The 24,101-nt window shown below is 36.6% G+C and overlaps 1 protein-coding gene across 11 annotated transcripts in view; it reads left to right on the top strand.

Annotated features, from left to right (window-relative positions):
• ANKS1B (ankyrin repeat and sterile alpha motif domain containing 1B) overlaps positions 1-24,101 on the top strand; it is a 1,154,742-nt gene that overhangs the window by 335,582 nt on the left and 795,059 nt on the right. The window lies entirely within an intron of this gene.

The raw sequence follows: 24,101 nt of genomic DNA, 5'->3' as shown, positions 1-24,101 counted from the left end.
AATTCTTGATTGCTAATGTAAGTGGTATTTTTATGGGATTCCCAGGTGGCTCAATGGTAAAGAATTTGCCTGCCAATGCAGGAGACTTAGGAGGCACACTGCAGCATGCCAGGGTTCCCTGTCCTTCACTATCTCCAGGAATTTGCTCATATATGTAAAGTGTATGTTAAATATAACAAAGGGGGATTTTCTTTTCTTCTATCCCTGGGTCAAGAAGATTCCCTGGAGAAGAAAATGGTAATCCACTCCAGTATTTTTGCTGGGAAAATCCCATGTACAGAGAAGCCTGGGAGGCTACAGTCTGTGAAGTTGCATAGAGTTGGACACGACTGAGCAACTGAGCACACACACATTGTATTTTTAATTTCAAACTCCACTGTTCATTGCTAATATGTTAGGAAAGAAATTATTTTTTAAAAAATTAACTTTGTATCTTGCAACCTTACTATAACCACTTAGTTCCAAAAGTTTTTAGTCAATACTTTTGGATTTTTTACATAGGCAGTCACGTCATCTGCAAATAAAGACAATTTTAATCCTTCCTTCCAAATCTATATGCTTTTCATGTTCTTTTCTTTAAAAGTGAAAGTGAGAGTCGCTCAGTTGTGTCCGACTCTTTGTGACCCCATGGACTATGGGGTCCATGGAATTCTCCAGGCCATACTGGAGTGGGTAGCCTTTCCCTTCTCGGGGAATCTTCCCAACTCAGGGATAGAACCCAGTTCTCCCACGTTGCAAGCAGATTCTTTACCAGCTGAGCCATAAGGGATGCCTTCTTCCCTTATCTAATGGTATTAGGAAGTATTCCAGTACAATGAAAAGTGGAGTATGAGGGTTATCCTTGTCTTATTCCTTATCTTAATTAGGAAAGCTTTGAGTTTTTCACCATTAAATGCTTTAGCTGTAGGTTTCTTGTAGTTTTCTTCTTTTCTTTTTTATCAATTTAAGGAAATTTCTCTCTGTTCTTAGTTTCCTGAGAACTTTCATCATGAGTGGTTGTAAATTTTGTTAAATACTTTCCTACATGATCTATTGATAGGATCATTTGGATTTTCTTCTTTCATCTGTTAGTGTGATAGATTATATTAATTGATTTTTAAATGTTGAACCAGTGTTGCATACCTGGAATAAATCCTGCTTGGTTGTAGTATATAGTTCTTTTTCACATTGTTGCATTTGATTTTCAAATATTTTGTTGTGGATTTTTAAAAAATATTTTAGGCTATTTTATTTGGTATCTATAAATTTAGGTACATTTATAAATTTAGGTACTTGGTACATTCCTGGTAAAATCAAACCTGTTATTATATGTCATTTCTTTCTCTCATACAGTTAATATGTTTTATCTTAAAACCTATTTTTGTCAGCTTTTATTTATTTATTTATTTATTTTCTTTATCTTATTTGGAGGCTAGTTACTTTATAATATTGTATTGGTTTTGCCATACATCAACATGAATCCGCCACGGGTGTACACGTGTTCCCAATCCTGAACCCCCCCTCCCACCTCCCTCCCCATACCCTCCCTCTGGGTCATCCCAGTGGATTTTTTGCATCTATGTTCATGAGACCTTCAGGTTTTTATTTTCTTTATTGCAATATGTTTCTTTGGTTTTGATTTTAGGGCAATGCTGGCCTCATTGAACATGACATATTCCCTTCTGCTTCTGTCTTATGAAAGAGATTGTAGAAAATTGATACAAGTTTTTCCTTAAATGTTTGGTGGAATTTATCAATGAATACATCTGGGCCTAAGAGCCTTCTTTTTTGGAAGATTACTAATAATTAATTCAATTTCTTAATAGATAAAATTCTATTCATATTGCCTATTTCTTTTGATGTGAGTTTTTAAAAATGTTTTACCTGGTCAATCTCTTTATCTATAAAACAGATTATAAAATCAATGGAGAGGATATGCTTATTTTCTGATTTAAATGATATAACACATTCAAGATACACTGTAGAATTAAAAAGTGACATATATGTTTGATTATTGACACATAATTATTTGTCTTAGTAAAGCTCCATACACATCTATAGTTGCTGTTATTACAAATATTGAAATTATTATAATGTATAATTACATATATCTATAGTTATCTTGGATTTTTAGGCTTACCACCTGAATCTGACCAATTTAATGTTACTTCATAATAATAGCGTAGCATGAAATTTTATATTTATTGTTCCCCTAGCCTGAAGTAGTTTTCCTGTTGAATAAGCCCACAAGTACCTAGGATGCAGCACTTCAAATTTATTCATTTTGGTTAAATCTGAAAATTCCAAATATTAGAAGCTATAACTGTTGAATTTAACTTAATAATACATTAGAATTATAAAATTGATATGAGTTATAAAATTGCATAGCTTCTGTATGAATTATCAGGTTTACAAAGCATACTTGAATTGCCTAGCTTAAAGGTCAATCTTGTATTATTTCAGAAAACCAGGAAAAAGTAGTGTGGGAGGCAGAGCACATAGTTGGAAACTTCCACTGCAGGAGGGATGGGTTCAATTCCTGGTTGGGGAGCTAAGATGCCTCATGCAGCATAGGACAGCCAAAACATTTTTTTGAGTGCTTCCCAGCTGTTGCTAGTGATAAAGAACGTGCCTGCCAGTGCAGGAGTATAGAGACACAGGTTCAATTCCTGGGTTGAGAGGATCCCTTGGGAGAGGGCATGGCAACCCACTCTTGCCATGAGTATTCTTGCCTGTATTCTTGCCTGGAGAATCCCATGGACAGTGGACTCTGGTGGGCTATAGTCCATAAGGTTGTAAAGAATTGAATGCAACTGAAGTGACTGAACATGCATGCACAAACTTTTATATAATAATTGACATTTACTTTCAACTTTTAGAAAAACTTATTTCATATTTTATCTTTGTTTAATTTCCATTCAATATTCTCTTGATCTAATTGCTTTAATTTTTATGATTGCCTATGAATATTGAAAATATAATGCTTGATTACTAAATGTTGGAATATAATAACAGTAAGGACCCTTCATCTTACAGATGGAGAAACTGAGATTTAGAAAAATTAAGTTACCAGGGTCATAACACCAGTTTATGGCAAATTTAGTACTAGAACCCAGTTTAGTTCAGTAGCTCAGTCATGTCTGACTCTTTGTAGCATGCCAGGCATTCCGGTCCATCACCAACCCCTGGAGCTTGTTCAAACTCATGTCCATCAAGTCGGCAATACCATCCAACCATCTCATCCTCTGTCATTCCCTTGTCCTCCTGCCTTCAATCTTTCCCGGCATCACGGGATTTTCCAGTGAGTCAGTTCTTCGTATCAGGTGGCCAAAGGATTGGAACTTCAACATCAGTCCTTCCAATGAATATTCAGGACTGATTTCCTTTAGGGTTGATTGGTTTGATCTCCTTGCAGTCCAAGGGACTCTCAAGAGTCTTCTCCAGCACCACAGTTCAAAAGCATCGATTCTTTGACACTCAGGTTTCTTTATGGTCCAACTCTCACATCCATACATAACTACTGGAAAAACCATAGCATTGACTAGACAGACATTTGTTGGCAAAGTAATGTCTCTGCTTTTTAATATGCTGCCTAGATTGGTCATAGCTTTTCTTCCAAGGAACAAGCGTCTTTTAATTTTATGGCTACAGTCACCATCTTCAGTGATTTTGGAGCCTAAGAAAATAAAGTCTCTCACTGTTTCCATTATTTCCCCATCTATTTGCCATGAAGCGATGGGACTGGATGCCATACCAAATTCTTCTCAAATCTCTCGTGTCTCCTGTAGGACTGGGTGCCACATGCATATATTTTATAAAATGCATGTTGTGGGTTTTTTTTTAATTTTATACATACTTGGATTTTATTTGCTTGTTTGTTTATTTGGGGAGTAGTCCAGAGAGCTGGGTAAAATGTTTTAAAAATTCAGTCTTCATAGACTGTTAGACTAGCTCCTAGATATACCATTTATGTGTTTGTCTTTAGAATGTTCCATACCCTTCTTTTGTTTCAGGTCAATCAAGTCTTATTTATTTATATAAAGAACATTTCTTTATAATAATAACCTGGCTATAGGAAGCCCTTAGGACAGTTCTATAATTATTAAAATAATCAAGTTCTTTTGAGAAAAATCATTTTCTCAATGATGATATTCTCCAAAGTTTGGATTAAATTACCTCAGTTGGTAGAGATCTCAAATTACAGAAAGACCTGTAAATGTAGAAGAATACAAAGACAGGAAATGTGTTTGCATAGTATATTTGAACCCTTCTGGGTTTCTTCTTCACTGCACACTTAAAATAAGCATTTGAGAGTTAGACAGAAATAATACCACTCTAAGCATACTGAATATTTGAGTCACATGCTACATTCTGTTATTGTGATTCTAACTTAACACTTAATCATTATATATAAATATAGAACAGAGTTGTTTTGACCAAAATTTAAATAACATAGGTGGCACCAATTATTGAGTCTCCAAGGTCCTTTATAAGGGTTGAGGAGAAAGAAAGATGTGGTTATGCTAGGTTTTATAAATATTAAAATAACTCATTGTTTTCAAAAAGACATTTAGAAAGTTGAACTTTTAAAAATTGGAATAATTTCCCTTCTGGTTTCCTCAGTGTGTATGCCCAGCAGTGGGATTGCTGGATCATAAGGCAGTTCTATTTCCAGTTTTTTAAGGAATCTCCGCACTGTTCTCCATAGTGGCTGTACTAGTTTGCATTCCCACCAACAGTGTAAGAGGGTTCCCTTTTCTCCACACCCTCTCCAGCATTTATTATTTGTAGACTTTTGGATCGCAGCCATTCTGACTGGTGTGAAATGGTACCTCATAGTGGTTTTGATTTGCATTTCTCTGATAATGAGTGATGTTGAGCATCTTTTCATGTGTTTGTTAGCCATCTGTATGTCTTTTTTGGAGAAATGTCTATTTAGTTCTTTGGCCCATTTTTTGATTGGGTCGTTTATTTTTCTGGAGTTGAGCTGTAGGAGTTGCTTGTATATTTTTGAGATTAGTTGTTTGTCGGTTGCTTCATTTGCTATTATTTTCTCCCATTCTGAAGGCTGTCTTTTCACCTTGCTAATAGTTTCCTTTGATGTGCAGAAGCTTTTAAGGTTAATTAGGTCCCATTTGTTTATTTTTGCTTTTATTTCCAATATTCTGGGAGGTGGGTCATAGAGGATCCTGCTGTGATGTATGTCGGAGACATGGAAGCAACCTAGATGTCCATCAGCGGATGAATGGATAGGAAAGCTGTGGTACATATACACAATGGAGTATTACTCAGCCATTAAAAAGAATACATTTGAATCAGTTCTAATGAGGTGGATGAAACTGGAGCCTATTGTACAGAGTGAAGTAAGCCAGAAGGAAAAACATAAATACAGTATACTAATGCATATATATGGAATTTAGAAAGATGGTAACAATAACCTGGTGTACGAGACAGCTAAAGAGACACTGATGTATAGAACAGTCTTATGGACTCTGTGGGAGAGGGAGAGGGTGGGAAGATTTGGGAGAATGGCAATGAAACATATAAAATATCATGTAGGAAACGAGTTGCCAGTCCAGGTTCGATGCATGATGCTGGATGCTTGGGGCTGGTGCACTGGGACGGCCCAGAGGGATGGTATGGGGAGGGAGGAGGGAGGAGGGTTCGGGATGGGGAGCGCATGTATACCTGTGGCGGATTCATTTTGATATTTGGCAAAACTAATACAATTATGTAAAGTTTAAAAATAAAATAAAATTGGAAGAAAAAAAAAAAAAAATTGGAATAATTTTCCAGTACATTATAATATCTCAATAATATAAAAGTCTGTGTAATGCACAGAAGAGTTGCATATTGGACTTTTAACATGAAAAGTAAATCTCTTTTAGGTTTAGTCTGAATTGCTTTATGGGGTTTGCTTTTAAGAAAAGCCTCAGCAACTTGAAAAATATACTTGAGAACGATGTGGTAAGATGTCTAATAAGCTCTATTTTATCTGCTTGGTAAATATGAATTTCACCATACTTTCTTAGATTTATTTGCTTAACATAAGCAGAATTTAGATATATTGTTAAACCTATCTTAAAATTGATCATTAAAGTACATGCCTTCCATATATTCTGTAATTAGGAAAAAAGCATAATTGAAAAAGACACATGTACCTCAGTGTTCATAGCAGCACTGTTCACAATAGCTTAAACATGGGAGCAACCTAGATGTCCATCAGCAGATGAATGGATAAAGAAGATGTGGTACATATATGCAATGGAATATTATTCAGTCATAAAAAAGAATGAGTTTGAGTCAGTTCTAGTGAGGTTGATGCACCCAGAGCCTGTTATATAGAGTGAAGTAAGCCAGAAAGAGAAAAACAAATAATGTATATTAACACATATATATGGAATCTAGAAAAATGGTATTGATGAACCTATTTGCAGGGAAGGAATGGACACGCAAATGTAGAGAACGGATTTATGAAAACAGTAGGGGAAGAGAGAGTGGGATGAATTGAGAGAGTATCATTGATATATATACACTACCATGTGTAAAATAGATAGCTGGTGGGGGGAGGGAAGTTGCTATATAACACAGCGAGCACTACCAGACACTCTGTGAAGACTAGAGGGGTAAAATGAGGGGAGGGGAGGGAGACTCAAGAGACAGGTGATATATGTATAGTTATGACTGATTTGCTTTGTATGGCGGAAACCAACACAACATTGTAAAGTAATTTTCCTCAGATTAAAGAACAAACTTAAAAAAAAATACACTTTAAATGTATTTTTATAAAGTACAGGCATGTACTTTTATCATGCATACTAATATCCAACTTTTTATTATTGAAAATTTCAAACATATTGCAGAAGTAGAGAGAATAGTATAATGAACTTCCTTGAACTAGTCACCCAGGTTCATTAATGATCAACATTTTACCGGTCATGTTTCATTTATCCTTTTTTTTTTTCTGGAGTATTATAAAGCAACCCCCAGGCCCCAATCTTAACATAAGCAATATTGTTGCTTATTGAATCTGAATCTATACACAAGCTGATGAATGAAAGACGTTGAGAGGGCTAAAACAGAGCAGGAATAAAGGGGTCACACTTATTCTGGCTCCTTGATAATAAGGAATATTATTTCTGTTAGCTCCTTGGTAGGAGTGAGGCTTAAGAATCCTTATTCTTCAGTCCTTGGCAGAGCAACTGAACAGTGTTTGGGTGCCGTCACACACACTTGTGCCCTTGTGGAGAATAATGATGGTAAGATCCATAAGAGAGGCTGAACAACACACCCTTCAACCTTGTTGCTGGATGGGGTTCCCTGAGAAAATGACTTCCAACTGACTAGGGTATAGGAGCTTATAGGGAGTGCTGTTGGGATCAAAACCTGGAAACAGAAGTGAAGTGGAAGAAGCAGGACTGGACAGAGGGAGAGTTGAGCTGGTAAGCACTCTCAGCAGAGGCCTTAGCCAACTCTACAGTACATTCTGATCAGAATGACAGACCTTCGTATCAGTAACTGGAACGGTTCAGGGGCAGGCCACCATGGAATGAGGGTGGGTATTGGGTGAGGAAGCTCTCTCTTCATCCAAGAGAATGCCCATTTATCGTTGCTTACAACAAACAGATTTACATAAGCAGCATTCCTGGGAGCTTCGGGAATAAATCCTTCTGTGAGGTGGAATCTGGGCAGCACATCAATATCCACTGCAAATATTTTCAGCAGGAAAATCTGCTTGTATATTTTAGGTTTTTCCTAAGTAGGAAAGTTATTAAATGCTTTTATGTGCTAGGTGTTTTACATATATTGTGTTTTTAATTTTTATTTTGTATTGGAATGGAGTTGATTAGATGGACTTCCCTGGCATCTCCGACAATAAAGAATCTGCCAGCAATGCAGGAGACACAGGTTGGATCCCTGGGTCTGGAAGATCCCCTGGGAAAGGAAATGGCCACCCATTCCAGTATTCTTGCCTGGGAAATCCCATGGACAGAGGAGCCTGGCAAGCTATAGTCCATGGGGTCGTGAAAGAGTCAGACAGGACTTAGTGACTAAACAACAACAACAGCAACAACATGGTTGATTAACAATGTTGTGTTAGTTTCACATGTTCAGCAAAGTGATTCAGTTATATGTATAAACTTTATACACATTATTTTTAATTTTCATATCAACTCTGTAAAATAGCTACTGTATTTTTAAGATAAGGAACCTGAGAGGATAAGTGACTTGTCCAAGATTACACAGGTGGTATACATAGAAGAACTGGCATTCTAACCAAATTCTGTCTGACTCTCTAGCTCTTTCCACCAGGTAGCTTAGCCTCCCACTACGTTACTGTGTCTGCATACCTGTAATTAAGGCCCTCTGCACATCCATTATTTCTTTACTTTTTGTTCTTATCTACCAGTTATATTAACAATGTATGTTTTTAAAATTTAAAGTCTTGTTTATTTAAGACCTTCCAAACCTATTTGAAATTTGAGTGAAATGACTCAAGGTCAGGTAGATTTCCCAAATAGGCTGAAACATGTTCTCTATACTTCTTTAGAGCTTTATTGAAACCAGGAGTTTTAAAAACATAACCAAAAGCGTATTAATGTGTCTGTGATGATTTCTCTTTGGGATTTGCTGTGCTCTGGAGAAGAAATGTTAGTCAGTATGAATCATTGTAACCATTATTCCTAGCCTTTTAAGCTACTGAATGGGGATAGAGGAGGATGAGTTCTATTCATAACTCCCGCATTCCTCCCTGAGTGATGTAGGGAAAGCCACTTAACTCATTGTATGCTTTAGTTCCCTACCTTGAAAATGGCTGTAATAATATCCACTTTTCCCTTACTTTAAGTGACAGTTATAAGAAAAGATTAGATGCTGTGCAAATGCTTTGAAGAAACTCCTTAGGAACATGATGTTTCTTAACACTTTCTGTTAGATAGCATATTTGTTAATTACAATCCCACTATTAATTTTCTTAGAATATAGAAGTCTGTAGAAATATATTGCAGACAAACTTTATAGGCAAACACATTAATATATTACTGAGTATATTTGTCAGCAGTCATATGAACTAATTAAGTTTGAATATTAGAAAGGCAATATTTGACTGGTATGGTAAGCAGAATAATGGCCCTCAACAGTGTCCACATTTTAATCCCCAAACCTGTGAAATGTTGCCTTACATGACTAAAGAGACTTTGCAGATATGGTTGAGCTAAGGATTTTCCGATGGGAATATTATCTTGGGTAATCTAAGTAGGCCCAATATAATAAAAAATATCATTATATAATGGAGATAGGAATATCTGAATAGGAGAGATATTTTAATATGCCAGGCTGCTGACTTTGGAGGTAGAGGAAGGGACCATGAACCAAATATTGCAGTTCACCTCTAGAAACTGGAAAAGGCAAGAAAACAGATTCTTCTAGAGCCTCCAAAAGGAATGCAGCCCAATGACAGAATTATAAAGTAACAAATTCATGTTTTTTTAATCTAGGAAATTATGGTCATTTGTTACAAGCAGCAATAGAAAAGTAATACAACAGGATTGTCATTTCATTTAAACACAGAATCTTGGTCCATATGAAATAGAAAACTGTCCTTGTTGTCAGGTCTGAGAACCACACCTGGAAGGTGGCAGGGAGAGGGGCTGTGTGTGCCTCAGATTGCTCTAGTGTATCTGTCCATCTCCAGATTAAGGGCAGTCTTAGTTGGTAAACTCTTTCCCAGAAGATCTGTCTGATTACCACTTCTTAGTTAAAATGTGAGCAATTATGCTCCTCTGAGAACGTCTTAAAACAATCTTTCCATTGTGATTTCTGTTTCCCTTAGACCAGAGGATGATTGGCTGTGCCTTTGTATTTCATTGTCTTGGTCCTGATGTCTGTATCTACTCCAAGTGTCTGATGAGAATCTCTCTTCTTTCTTTGACTATCTCCTGGTTCTTAATGTTGAAAATCCTTTAGGGACCTCTTCATCTTCTTTCTTTGGATCAGTTCCACTACCAATATTCTCTGCTGATAAACTAAGCCTGTTTAGCACCACTTAAGAAAATCATGCAAGTATATGGATGTATCTTGGGAAAATTTTATGATTTACTACTAAATATGTCTGTGCATGTATATATACATGTGTCGTGATGGAGCAGTTGGGAGTGAGATGGTCATTTTCTTCCTAACCTTAAGGGATATATACATATAGAGGAATTTTCAGATGTAATTAAGGTCCCTACTCAATTGATTTTAAGTTAATCAAAGGAGAGCATTTTTTTTTTATTTTAACTAGATGAGCCTGATTTAATCAGATATGCTCTTTAAAGAGAGATGTTTTTTGCTGGCCTATTGGAGAAGGAAATGGCAACCCACTCCAGTGTTCTTGCCTGGAGAATCCCAGGGACAGGGGAGCCTGGTGGGCTGCCATCTATGGGGTCGCACAGAGTCGGACACGACTGAAGTGACTTAGCAGCAGAAGAAAACAGAGTCATGTCGTAAATTGCCTTTGACTAGGAGAGAGGTAGCCTATAGAAACTGAGAGCCTTAGTCTTACAACATCAAGGATCTGAATTCTTCCAGTGATCTTGGAAGAGAACCCTAAGCTCTAACCCTTCCTATCTACATATGTAGATAACTGTTATCCTATGCCTGTGTGTGTGTCTAGTGTGTTTGTGTGTTCTCAGTCACTCAGTCGTGTCTGACTTTTTGGGACCCTGTGGGCTGTAGACCACCAGGCTCCTCTGTCCATGAAATTTTCCAGGCAAGAATACTGGTGTGGGTAATCATTATTTGTTGAGAATGTGGAAGTAAGATAACGTGTCTCTTTAGGTTTATATGTTCATACATGAAGAGGAATTGTGCTCCAATAGCTGAACATAATGGATTACACTCAAGCCTTATCCCCATCTGATTTGGATGATGTTATTTTAGACTTAGTGCTGATGAGATGTTGGACTTTAAGCTGATATGTCTTATTGGTTACAATGTGCTCAGTTCCTTATATATAATACCTAGTGAATAGCAGCTTATGGAATATATGTAATTCTTCCTAAACGTTATTATCTTGAATATCAATTTTGGAACAATAGGGAAATTAATTTTTATGATTATTAAAGAAGAAGAATCAGGCTTCCCAGGTGGTTCAGTGGGTAAATAAACTGCCTGCAATGCAGGAGACACAGGAGACACAGGTTTGATCCCTGGGTTGGGACTATCCCCTGGAGGAGGGCATGGCAATCTTCTTCTAGAGAATCTTCTAGAGAATCCCCATGGACAGAGGAGCCTGGCAGGCTACAGTCCATAGGGTTGCAAAGAGTCAGACATGACTGAAGTGAATGAACAGGGAAGAAGAGTCTGGTTTTTGGATAATGTTTGATGTACCGAAGTAAATGCCATTCTAAGGAAACTTGGCTGGGCACCCAAATATATTTCTCCAGGAGACAGTAACTTTTCTGCTTCACTGGGCACCTTGTTTAGTATTTTATAATTTTCCTTACCTGAAATCCCATGATTAATCTAGAAGGTAATTAAGAACCAGGTCTGGGAAAGATAATGTGATTGTGTTAGAAGGGCTCTTGGTAAAAGTAGTATTAGTAAGGGTAATGAATTTTAATCAGTTAGTTAATGTGGTTGCATCAGTTCTTAGTTGCAGCACCTGGGATCCTTGATCTTTGCTGTGGCATGCAGGATCTTTAGTTGTGGCACGTGGGATCTAGTTGCTTGACCAGGGACCAAACCTGGGTCCCTCACACTGAGAGTGTGGAGTCTTAGCCACGGACCACCAGAGAAGTCCTGAGTATAATTAATTTCAACTTTGAGAAAGCTCAAGGCATGGCAAGGAGGGGTGTGCAGTAATCTATGAAAGATTCTGGTTTGTTGTGCTAAAACCAGAAATGAGTTAGGAATTAGTAGAAGAAGTGGTCCTTATAAGGATTACTAGTAGCTAGAAAATCTAAATATGCTATTATCCAGATAAGAATAAATTGTATCTATATGTTTATCCTGGTTATAGATGTAGATTAAATAATTCATTATCTAGAACTATAGAACTACAGAATAGAGAAAATATATGTCTGTTCTATATATCATGGACAACCACTAACATGAATTTCTTAACTAATTCTCTAGGGATTTTTTTCTAGCTATGCATTTACATTATTAATTTTATTTTTGACATATGAAAATTGAGATAGATTTATATTTAGTTTTGGAATGATTTTTTCACCGACCAATCAATTTGGGGCATTTTTCTGAAGACAGGCAGATAGATAAACTGATAAATCTACCCCATTCTCCTTAATAACATTGCACAGATATATTAAAACTTACATATCTGTCTGCTATTGACGCATATAATTTGACTGTATTCAATTTTCACTTTGTAAACAGTTCTGCAAGAGGTGTTTTTCTGTGTACATTTTGACATATTTCTGCGAATTCAGTAATGCCACACACATGTAAGTATGAGCTCTAGGGAAACTTTCATTCAACATGCATAGAAGTATCAATTGTACACTGTAATAGTGAAAAAAACCAACAATTACAAAACTGATAAAATCAAAATTTCTGTTTTGGGGGAACCAGATGAATAAACGAGGAAATATCAACATGTAGAAAAGTGTAAAGAATAGTAGATCAATAAACCTCAGTTACTACATCTGGAAAATGAACAAAACTTTTAAACAAAAGTTTCAAAGTCTTCAAACTTTCAGTGACAAGAGCAAGTGACAGAATAAGTACATATGGTACCATTTTTGTAGTTTTAAAAGCACATACATCACGTACAGTGCCTTATTATTATGGACAAATAGTAAAACTGTAAAAAGATGGGTGGAAAAGATATTTACCAACTTTATTTTAAAGGTTAACTTTAGGAAAGGAGGGAGAAAAATGGGATCCAGATAACGTTCTAAAGAAAGTGAAATCGCTCAGTTGTGTCCGACTCTGTGACCCCATGGAGCCTACCAGGCTCCTCCATCCATGGGATTTTCCAGGTAAGAATACTGGAGTGAGTTGCCATTTCCTTTGCTAGGAGATCTTCCCGACCCAGGGATGGAACCTGGGTCTCCAACATTGTAGGCAGACACTTAACTGTCTAAGCCACCAGGGAAGTACAATGTTCTAAGGGAGTTGCAACTGAATATGACATTTTATTTTCTAAGAAAATCTTGGAAATCTGTGTTTGACTTTAAAGAATGTGTGACTTTGTGAAAAAAGAAAGTGTATCTATGGAAGTAATGTTATAACAAAGATGTTTAGAGCAGTAGACAGTGCTATACTGGGCTTGGAGACTATAGGAAGTTAATATCACAAAAACAAGGAAAATAAAGAAGCAGAACTCACTGTACCTTCACAGTCAATTACAGATCAGTCTCTCTTCAAAAAACATTGTTAACTTGAAATTGTCTTCTCGCCTGTAAGAGCAATCAAATTAGTACCCCAGATATGCCTCAGTTTTGAATTTTTTCTTAGTACTTTTATAAAAATGTTTACTTTAAATATTCTTGTGGTCTATATTAGTCCCTTCTTTTCTGAACTACTGAAAAATTTGACTGAGCCTTCCATTGTATGTCTTTTCTTCTAGAGTTACTTTATGAATCTTACCTTTAATTCCAGTTTAAATTTAAAGTCCTTTAGAGATAGAGATTTTATCATAACTCTTTTCTGATATTACCTATTAGGTTTAAATACTTCTATATGGTTTTCCCCCCAAACCTAAGCAGCAGTGCTTATCTTCACCACCCACTGCGATTTTACTTTAAGTAGTGGTAGGTTCCTCCATCATAGAAAGATCTCAGTATCATAGAAAGATTTCAGACTTTTGTTTATTAACTACATTATATGAACAGGTTACCTGCTGTCCTCAGTTCCCTCTTCTGAAAGTAAGGGTAGTAATAAAACCTTCCCCATTGGATTGTGTAAAGCTTAAATAAGAAAATAGCTGTAAATCATGAAGTTAATATAATGCCTGTAACACAGAACACTTTCAAAATATGCTAATTTTTCTTTCCTTTTCCTATCCTGAAACAGAAATAATAGCATCAATTTTATGTAATTGTTTTAGTAAATTATTTTTATATAAATATTTTAATTTATGTGTGCTAGGTGGTTAAAACAGCAATAGTCTGCTTAACAGCAGTCTGAAGTCTGGCCTGCACACCAAATCTGCCACTTCTTAGTTTTTCTAAATAAAATTTTATTGGAACACAGCAACATCTATTCAGTTACATAGTGTCTGCTTCTCTTTTATATCTGCAGAGTTAAATAGTCACAACAGAGACCATATGCAAAGTCTAAAATATTTACCATCTGACCCTTGATCTGATGTACCTGATCTATAAAGAAATTCAAAAGGCATGGGGAAAAATATTGGTTAATTATATTATTAGATAATGGTCGTGATTCCAGTCTTCCAAACCCTCTCAACTAAGATCCCTAATGAAGATTTCAAATATTTGTATGCTGCATTGAATAATATCAACCTCAGTTCAGTTCAGTTCAGTTGCTCAGTTGTGTCCAACTCTCTGTGACCTCATGGACCACAGCACACCAGGCCTCCCTGTCCATCACCAACTCCTGGAGTTTACCCAAACTCATGTCCCTCGAGTTGGTGATGCCATCCAACCATCTCATCCTCTGTTGTCCCCTTCTCCTCCTGCCCTCAATCTTTCCCAGCATCAGGGTCTTTTCAAATCAGTCAGTTCTTCACATCAGCTGGCCAAAGTATTGGAGTTTCAGCTTCAACATCAGTCCTTCCAATGAACTCTCAGGACTGATCTTCTTTAGGATGGACCGGTTGAACCTCCTTGCAGTCCAGTGGATTCTCAAGAGTCTTCTCCAACACCACAGTTCAAAAGCCTCAATTCTTCAGTGCTCAGCTTTCTTTACAGTCCAACTCTCACATCCATACATGACTACTGGAAAAACCGTAGCCTTGACTAGATGGACCTTTGTTGGCAAAGTAATGTCTCTGCTTTTTAATATGCTGTCTAGGTTGGTCATAACTTTCCTTCCAAGGAGTATGTGTCTTTTAGTTTCATGGCCGCAATCACCATCTGCAGTGATTTTGGAGCCCCCCAAAATAAAGTCAGACACTGTTTCCCCATCTATTTGCCATGAAGTGATGGGACCGGATGCCATGATCTTAGTTTTCTGAATGTTGAGCTTTAATATCAACCTGCTGCTGCTGCTGCTGCTGCTGCTGCTAAGTTGCTTCAGTTGTGTCCGACTCTGTGCGACCCCATAGACGGAAGCCCACCAGGCTCCCCTGTCCCTGGGATTCTCCAGGCAAGAACACTGGAGTGGGTTGCCATTTCCTTCTCCAATGCATGAAAGTGAAAAGTGAAAGGGAAGTCACTCAGTCATGTCCGACTCTTAGCGACTCCATGGACTATAGCCCACCAGGCTCCTCCATCCATGGGATTCTCTAGGCAAGAGTACTGGAGTGGGGTGCCATTGCCTTCTCCTAATATAAACCTAAAGGATAACAAATCTTAAGCTGGTTGAGTGATGACGGTCATCCTAATCTTCCTGTAAAAAACTTATAAATTCTAGAAATGCTTCTCTTAGGAAGCATAGTTTCATTGTTGCATAGTTTCATTCCTTGTATGTTTGTTTTAGCTAGTAAAACTTTATAACATAGTAGAAGTTGGTTTTATGTGATGTTTTATTTTACTTTGGGGCTCCAACCACTATAACAAGTAGATGTACGTCTGTTTTATTGGACAAAGAGTCCAATTTTTATGTTTCTAAATGTTGATAAATGTTTACAGCTTTTGAGAGTTTGATTCTGTGATATGTTGTTATCATAGATGTGATTTTTTGGTACTCAATCATTGTTCTATAATGCAATTCTAAGATATAGCTTTAGGGAAATACAGTATGTTATATGTTAGAGCATTTGAAATGCGTGTGGCAAGAACTAGTGAGTGGTTAAACTGCAGGTGTCATGTTCATTCAATCCATCATGTATTTGTTCTTTCTTGTATATTTAGTGAGAGCTTTATTATGTGCCAGACACTATGATAGGCATTAAGCAAGCAGTAATGAAAAAAAAATCAGTTCCTTCCTCTTTTGCAGTTTGTAATATCTTGGGAAGACAGATATTTCACAGATAATTACTTCATTAAAGCAATGAAAAATGCAAGACATTGTGAGAGTATATGGTAAGAGACCTGATCTAGTCATTCCCAAGACAATGATGAAAAACTGAGTCCTAAAGAAACTGAGCCCTGAAGGAGCACTAGGAGTTATTCAGACAAAAATAAGAGAATGAGTATTCTTGGTGCAAAAGTGCACAGATAAAAGAACAAGCATGGCATTTGCCAGGAATTATTAATATATGGTTAGAACACAGCGTTCCATGTGGGGAGGGCTGAGAGATTAAATCAAGAGAATTAAGCAGTAGCCAGATTATGAATAACCTTGCAAACTACATTAAGAAGAAGGACATATTCAGATTTTCATTTTAGTAAGACTGCATAGAAAAATGGTTAAGAGATAGAACTTACTGGATAGAGTAAGATTCATTAGGAAATTGTTGTCATGCAGCTCAGAGAGTTTCATGATGCAAAAAAATGTTACAGGTTATTGTGATGGAGAGGAATATCTGCCCTTCCACTTTAGTTTCCCCATCACTTCAGGAGTCCAGGTTCGATGCAGGATACAGGATGCTTGGGGCTGGTGCACTGGGATGACCCAGAGGGATGGTACGGGGAGAGAGGTGGGAGGGGGGTTCAGGATGGGGAACACGTGTACACCCATGGCGGATTCATGTTGATGTATGGCAAAACCAATACAATATTTTAAAGTAATTAGCCTCCAACTAAAATAAATAAATTAAAAAAAAAAAGATGTACCTCAAATGTCATCATTTTTTTTTTGAAGTTTTTTCTTCCTGTCCCAGACACTACCACCTGTGAAGTGAGTGCCTACAGCATCCAAACATCCAGCTACCTATCCCTCTAACTTGTAATAAGAATATCCTAAGAATATGGCCTTGTGCTTGTTTACTTTTTAGTGAAGATCATAGTTCACTGTGAAAAGTGCTTTGATGGAGGCAGAGGGCACCAAAGAACTACAGATATAAATTAGTCTCATCATGGAGAAAGGACTTGTAGCTTTTAGGAAAGATTTTTTTGGATGATATGACATTGATGAGCATAAAGCTGCATTTGAAGAACTGCAAACTATTTTTATATAGCTGAAATGAATGTTGATAGAGGTGGGGTAGAAATGGTGAGAATGAAATGAAAGACGTAACCCCACATCATGTGTTTTAAGTGTTATTTTTTATACCACTGAGGATGGTATCAATAATTACTAGCTTCCATATCTATTGTCAGATACCCCCACGGGGCTAGGATGCTTAGATTAGGTTAATTTGGTGTTTGAGTGGAGCCTGAAATAGAATGCCACCTTTTTTGTTGTCATTAAAAAATAATCCTTAGGATAGAGGGGACCTTCTGAATAAAGTCAAATCAAGTAACTCTGCAGAGTAGGATAATCAAGGACAAGTAGCAAGACTAAAGGGGACTGCAGAGTAAAGAAAATTTCCTGAATCTTGAGAGCTTTTAAAGACTTCTCTAAGAAGCTTTATTCTTGATATTTGTTTTTTTCATTTGGGCTCCTATACACATTGGGGTTAGTAATTGGGAGTAGAGGACATATCTCAATGATGAAGATTCTTAGAACTAAGAGTGCAAATTAGTCATGATAATGCTTGTTATCTGTCTAGAGCCTGAATAACTATAGACAGAGGTTCCTAACATTGTACAGGAGGCGGTGATCAAAACCATACCTAAGAAAAAGAAAGGCAAAATGGTTATCTGAGGAGGCCTTACAAATAGCAGAGAAAACAAGAGAAGTGAAAGGAAAAGGAGAAAAGGAAAGATATAGCCGTCTGAATGCAGGGCTCCAAAGAATAGCAAGAAGAGATAAGAAAGACTTCCTAAGTGATCAATGCAAAGAAGTAGAGGAAAACAACAGAATGGGAAATACTAGAGATCTCTTCAAGAAAATTAGAGATACCAAGGGAATGTTTCATGCAAAGATGGGCTCGATAAAGGACAGAAATGGTATGGACCTAACAGAAGCAGAAGATATTAAGAAGAGGTGGCAAGAATACGCAGAAAAACTATACAAAAAAGATCTTGATGACTCAGATAATCATGATGATGTGATCACTCACCTAGAGCCAGGCATCCTGGTGTGAGAAGTTAAGCAGCCCTTAGGAAACATCACGAAGAGCAAAGCTAATGGAGGTGATGGAATTCTGGTTGAGCTATTTCAAATCTGAAAAGATGATGCTGTGAAAGTGCTGCACTCAATATGCCAGCAAATTTGGAAAGCTCAGCAGTGGCCACAGGACTAGAAAAGGTTAGTTTTTATTCCAATCCCAAAGAAATGCAGTGCCAAAGAATGTTCAAACTACCGCACTGTTACACTCATTTTACATGCTAGCAAAGTAATGTGCAAAATTCTCCAAGCTAGACTTCAACAGTATGTGAACCAAGAACTTCCAGATGTTCAACCTGGATTTCAAAAAGGCAGAGGAACCAGAAGACCAAATTGTCAACATCCGTGGGATCATAGAAAAAGCAAGAGAATTCCAGAAAAAACATCTGCTTCATTGACTATGCTAAAGCCTTTGACCGTGGAAAATTCTTCAAGAAATGGGAATACCAGACCACCTTACTTGCCTCCAGAGAAACCTGTTTGCAGGTCAAGGAGCAACAGTCAAAATCAGACATGGAACAATGGACTGGTTCCAAATTGGGAAAGGAGTACATAAAGGCTGTATATTGTCACCCTACTTATTTAACTTACATGAACAGTACATCATGAAAAATTCTGGGATGGATGAAGCACAAGTTGGAATCAAGATTGCTGGGAGAAATATCAATAACCTCAGATATGCAGATGACACCAATCTTATGGCAGAAAGTGAAGAGGAATTAAAGAACCTCTTGATGAAGGTGTAAGAGCAGAGTGAAAAAGTTGGCTTAAAACTCAATATTCAGAAAACAAAGATTTTTGGCATCCGGTCCCATCACTCCATGGCAAATAGATGGGGAAACAATGGAAACAGTGAGATACTATTTTCTTGAGCTCCAAAATCAAGGCAGATGGTGACTGCAGCCATGAAATTTAAAAGACACTTGCTCCTTGGAAGAAAAGCTCTGACCAACCCAGAGAGCATATTAAAAAGCAGAAACATTACTTTGCCAACAAAGGTCCATCTAGTCAAAGCTATGGCTTTTCCAGTAGTCATGTATGGATGTGAGAGTTGGACTGTAAAGAAGGCTGAGCACCAAAATTGATACTTTTGAACTGAGGTGTTGGAGAAGACTCTTGAGAATCCCTTGGACTGCAAGGAGATCCAGCCAGTCAATTCTAAAGGAAATCTGCTCTGAATATTCATTCATTGGAAGAACTGATTGGTCTTCCAATCAGTTGGTCACCTGATACGAAGAGCCAACTCATTAGAAAAGACCCTGATGCTGAGAGGGATTGAAGGCAGTAGGAGAAGGGGTTGATGGAGGACAAGATATTTGGACAGCATTACCAACTCAATGGACATGAGTTTAATCAAGCTTTGGGAGATGGTGAAGAACAGGGAAGCCTGGCGTGTTGCAGTCAGTGGGGTCGCAAAGAGTCGAAAGCTACTTAACAGCAACAACAATGCTTCTTAAAAACACAGATTTGTACCCAACTCGTAAATTTTGATTAAGTAAATCCAGGGAGAAGATAGGAGTATGAATTTTGAGCTAGCACTGCTGGTGATTTCATGTAAGTGCTGGTTATACTTCCACTGCTTTATGTAACCAGCATGTCTCTGACTCCTGTCATTTTATGGAGACATTGATAGAAGTGTTGCACAGGAAGCTCAGTGAACAGAGCACCATGGGAACTCCTGTAGCTTTAATTAATTGCATGTTCTTCATGCCAAGTATTTTTAAAAAAATCTAATTGCTATTACTAAGCTCAATTTCTTCATCTTGTACACAAAATTCTTTGTCAGACACTTTGATTTTGCAACACTTTGTTTTGTCAGTATATATAAAGTGTCCCTAGAGTTGTCAGACAAGCACTTGTTGAATAACAAAAATAAACGCAGATAGGAATGAAAGAAAGAGGGAAGTGAGAGAGAAGGAGGTCGGAAGGGAGGGAGGAAGAAGGAAATAACTTATCTTAGCATATCTTAATTTAGCAAATTCCATTTTTATGAATACCTGTTTATTCACTAAGACCTTAAAATCATCTGCTTAACTCAAAGAATTTTGGCAGGGACTGGTATAAAACTTCGTACTCTTTTGTCTCAATTTCTGTTTTAAAAATTGGAATAAAAATTTGCTCATTCTCAGGCTTCCCTGGGGGCTCAGATGGTAAAGAATCCTCCTGCAGTGAGGGAGACCTGGGTTCCATCACTGGATTGGGAAGACCCCTGGAGGAGGGCACAGCAACTCACTCTAGGATTCTTGCCTGGAGAATCCCCATGGACAGAGGAGCCTGGTGGGCTACAGTCCATGGTATAGCCTTTCCTGTCCTTATAACTGAATATAACAAGAATAACAATAGTATAGGCTTTTTGTCACCCATAATAGTATATATTAGTTATATAAATGATATAAATTTTCAGAATCTTGAAGAAAATGGCCTAGTTTGGAAGACTGAACACAACCCTGAATTATGTGTTCAGAAAATTTTATAAAACAACCTTTAATTAACTCTATTTCACATCCTAATAGTAATTCTGAAGTAAGTATTTGTTAACATAATGACTGTTGCACTAAAGTTGCTGAAAATTTACATGTGGTTTTTCTTGAAAGATTCATGTTCAATTATGGAATGGTATCTTTTTCTTTGAATGATTTTTCTATATAAATTTCCTTCTAATATGTCCAGCAAATCTGGATTTTATATTTTTATTATTTTTTAAAATTTTATAGATTATATTGCTCAGTTTGGATATAGGCATCTTGTAATTTATTGTGTGAATTGAAAACTAAGTTACTGATAGGGTGAAAGAGAGAAAGAAATAGTTGGGGTTAGAGGGCGTTTTAAGCAAGATTGAAGGATTCTGGTTGCTAGATGAGATATAATTGTGAACAATGTCTGGTTAAAAGACAAGTAAATTGCAGCCTACTAATGACTTCTCCTCCATTTCCCCACCACTGTATTTCTCCCTTGTATGTTCTCTTGGCAGTTCTCCAGTATTATACTCTCACAGTTGGAATGATTTATTTAGTGTTTAAAGTCCTAGCTAGACCATCTTTTTTCCCTATACTTATGTACTTAGCATGTAATAGGAACTCCGTATTTGTAGAATGAATGCTTTTTTCAGCTTCTAGTAATCATATCTCTAGTATGTATGGGAGCTAATAATTGTTGAATGTCTGACCAAGGAAATACATATATTTAACAAGGACAAAGGCAAAGAGCACTATCTTTCCCAGAATATTACTTTCTGTATTGCTTTTAATTTTCACATATCTACTACCCATTCTTATTCTGACTCCAGAATTTCTTCATTGGAGAGCACTGATGAATAAATTGCCTTACTAATACTGACCCTCCAAGAAGATTTATGTTCTTAAAGAAGTTAATACTGAAAGACTATATCAGTAATGATAAGATTTCATATTGATACACTTGTCAGAGATGGGAATGATATTTTGTGGAATGGAGAATGAGTTCCTTTTGCTTCTAAAAAACACATTCATATTCCTTTCCCCCCTCTTTTTTCCATAGATGTTTTTTGAGCACCTAATTGCTAAATTATTGGAATTAGCAAAATGGTAGAAAGTGATGTGAGGGAAAGGGTCATTTGGTGGAGAATCTTCCAAGACCAGCAGAGGAATTTGGATCTGACATTTCATGCCAAGGAAATATTGCTTTCTTCAGCTAGAGAGTGACAGCAAAATTTCTAGATGTTATTTAGTTAAAGTCAGTGGAACAAACTTTAATGGTATGCTTTTGTATATTTCATGCTTATCTTTAAGAAGACTAAACACAAATTAAGAAATGCTAGACCAATTGTTTTAGCTAAGCAATAGAAATTCAATATTGTTCTGCACTGGGCAGCACAGTCTGATATTTTTATTTGATTATATTATATAAGTCAAATCTTGTTGTTACAGGTTTATATAATTCACTTAACTATAATTTTAAGAGTTATTTGCAGCATAAGAAAACATCAGAGAAAGGTATAAAAGCAGAGCTCAAAAACAAAACCAACTCTCCTACAAACATTTTTTGCAATTCCTTGTTTTACATGAAGTAAAACTATAGTAAATACAGCATAACCTCTTTACCTTCTACCTTTAAAGACTACTTTTCTGGAATGTATTAATAATTCTGAGATATATGTTAAGTGAAAAAGAAAAAAGTACTTGATAGTTTGGAGTATTTGAACAGTCTATTTCCAACAGATTTTGTTTTAATGTACATAGAACTTGGGAATAATTCATTAATCAGTAACAGTTCAATTCACTAAACATTTAAGACTGGAATGTTAGTATGATGAACATGAAAGGCTCTTTGCCACTCAGTAGAGTACTCATATTCTGTCTCCTAGGGATACTCTTTCAGAGTCACCCACTACCTCATATAAAGCCTTTGAACAGGCTAGAAAAGAGCATTCCACCTTGGATAGATTCAGCCCCCAGACAGAACTATTGCTTGGTTATAGTGTTCAGGCTAGAATTTCAGTCTCCAGATGCCTCCTGGACTTGGCATCTCACAGTCATACACAGCACTTCTGGGTGTTCACTTTAGTTCTCATGTTCTTCCTGGGTTTTTGATGCTGTTGTTGTTCATTTATAAAATCATGGTCATTTCTCTGGGCAGAAAAACTTCTTAAGATTAGAGCTTTTATTTTATATCAAAAGAAAATAAAAAACAGAATGAATGACTGAACAGTAGCATGCATTTTTGTCACGTGTTAACTCATATAATCCTCAAAAGAGTCCTTTGATGTAGGTTTTATTATATTAAATCACTAAGATTTAGAAAATAATGTTTAGCGGTTGGGTGATTTGCTTAAAGTTAAAAAGCTAAATGGCAAAAGAACAAACTTAGATGCAAGAATAGACGCCTTAGGTTTAGTTCTGACATCAAACAGCAAGCAACCTTTAATAGCCCACTTATTCCTTTGCCTCAAAACAGTAAGTCATCTGAACAACCAAAACTCATCCAACCCCATAAGGTGCCCACCAAGGAACACAGAGAGAGAAAGGCTTGAAGTGGTTTTTTGAATAATTCAAGGGAGTATTTTCTGTATTTTGCTTCCCTTTGGAGTTCGTATGTCCTAAAGGGAAAAATTCAAGGAGTAAAATAAAGGAAAAGTCTGGGCTTGCTTTATCCCTTATGAAATAAAGGAATCAATAAATGTTGGTTGAATGTTGAATATATTTGCTATACTCAGAAGTTAGATGTGTGCTACAACACTTTAACTTGGGAGATAGAAAAGAAATGCAAAGGTCCTCTTGGTTTTTCAGATATAGAAATAGGGCTAGCCTATGGGTGCCTTAAAGGAACATATTTTTGTGCTTTCAAAAAGAAAGGATCAAGTAATTAAAATGTCTTATGCAATTAACAGTATTTTAGGAGTATATCAATAGTTCTATGAATTACAGTAATCTTCTTTCTCAGTTCCAGTAAGTTTACCCAATGATAAGTGGAGCCACATAACCAAAGAGACAGATAATTTACCTATGGCTCAGAGGAGAGCTACAAGAATTGTCTAATAACTAGAAATTGTTTTGCAGAGGAAGGGATAAAATAGCAGGCTTTTCATCCTGAGGAAGGACTTTTAAAAAGCATTTTTGAAAACTGCACAGAGAATAAATACAATTGAAAAAAATTCTGATCTAATTCTTTTATGTGTCATATGGAATCCTAGGAAGAATCATTGCAATAATTATCCAAAGTAATGTTCAATGTAACAAAAGAGATGTTTGGTCTTAAATGTATATGCATTTAAGTGTAGAATGTCCAAATTAACAGGTCAAAGGGAAAGTATTAATATATGTGCAGTTTCTAACAGCAAAAAATAGGCTAGTTTGTAAATACCGTATTCTTCAATGAAGAAAACAAAAATCGAGAATAAAATGTTGGATAGTCTTATC

This window comes from Bos indicus, chromosome 5, assembly GCF_029378745.1.
Source record: "Bos indicus isolate NIAB-ARS_2022 breed Sahiwal x Tharparkar chromosome 5, NIAB-ARS_B.indTharparkar_mat_pri_1.0, whole genome shotgun sequence".
In the NCBI taxonomy this organism is placed as follows: domain Eukaryota; kingdom Metazoa; phylum Chordata; class Mammalia; order Artiodactyla; family Bovidae; genus Bos; species Bos indicus.
This window is presented reverse-complemented; position numbering and strand designations above follow the sequence as displayed.